This window comes from Fulmarus glacialis, unplaced genomic scaffold (assembly GCF_000690835.1).
Source record: "Fulmarus glacialis isolate BGI_N327 unplaced genomic scaffold, ASM69083v1 scaffold11771, whole genome shotgun sequence".
Taxonomy (NCBI): Eukaryota; Metazoa; Chordata; class Aves; order Procellariiformes; family Procellariidae; genus Fulmarus; species Fulmarus glacialis.
Genome location: NW_009193432.1, coordinates 16130 through 16581, shown reverse-complemented (window position 1 = coordinate 16581; position 452 = coordinate 16130).

Below are 452 nucleotides of genomic sequence, written 5' to 3'. Positions count from 1 at the left end.
GTGTCCCCCCAGAGCCTGCTGAAGAGGCGTGAGGTGAGGGGACACAGCCTTATTCAGAAATGTGAACAAGGCTGGAACAGCAATCTGCCAAAGATGCAGTAATATGCAAAGTCGCACTACCTTCTTTCAGATCTTTCCAGTGAAGACCCTTGTTCTCCGTGTTGGAGCAGAGCACAGGTTTGCTGCATGGTGTGTGGCTTTACACTGATTGCTCTTGACTAGTTGTGTTTTCTTAGTTGGTTTTGAATGGGGGATTCATTTTCATTGCAGCTACCAAGGACTCTCTTATCTTAGTGCATACAGATGGATCTTGAGGAGGACAGTGGAAGTTCCTTGTGTCCAACAGAGGAAGAATTGGGCGATTTTGTTTGTATTTCAGAGGTTCGGTTGTTAAAGGTCACTGTTATGTGGAGTCTCCCTTCAAAAATCTGTTTGCTGGGAGAAACAAGTAT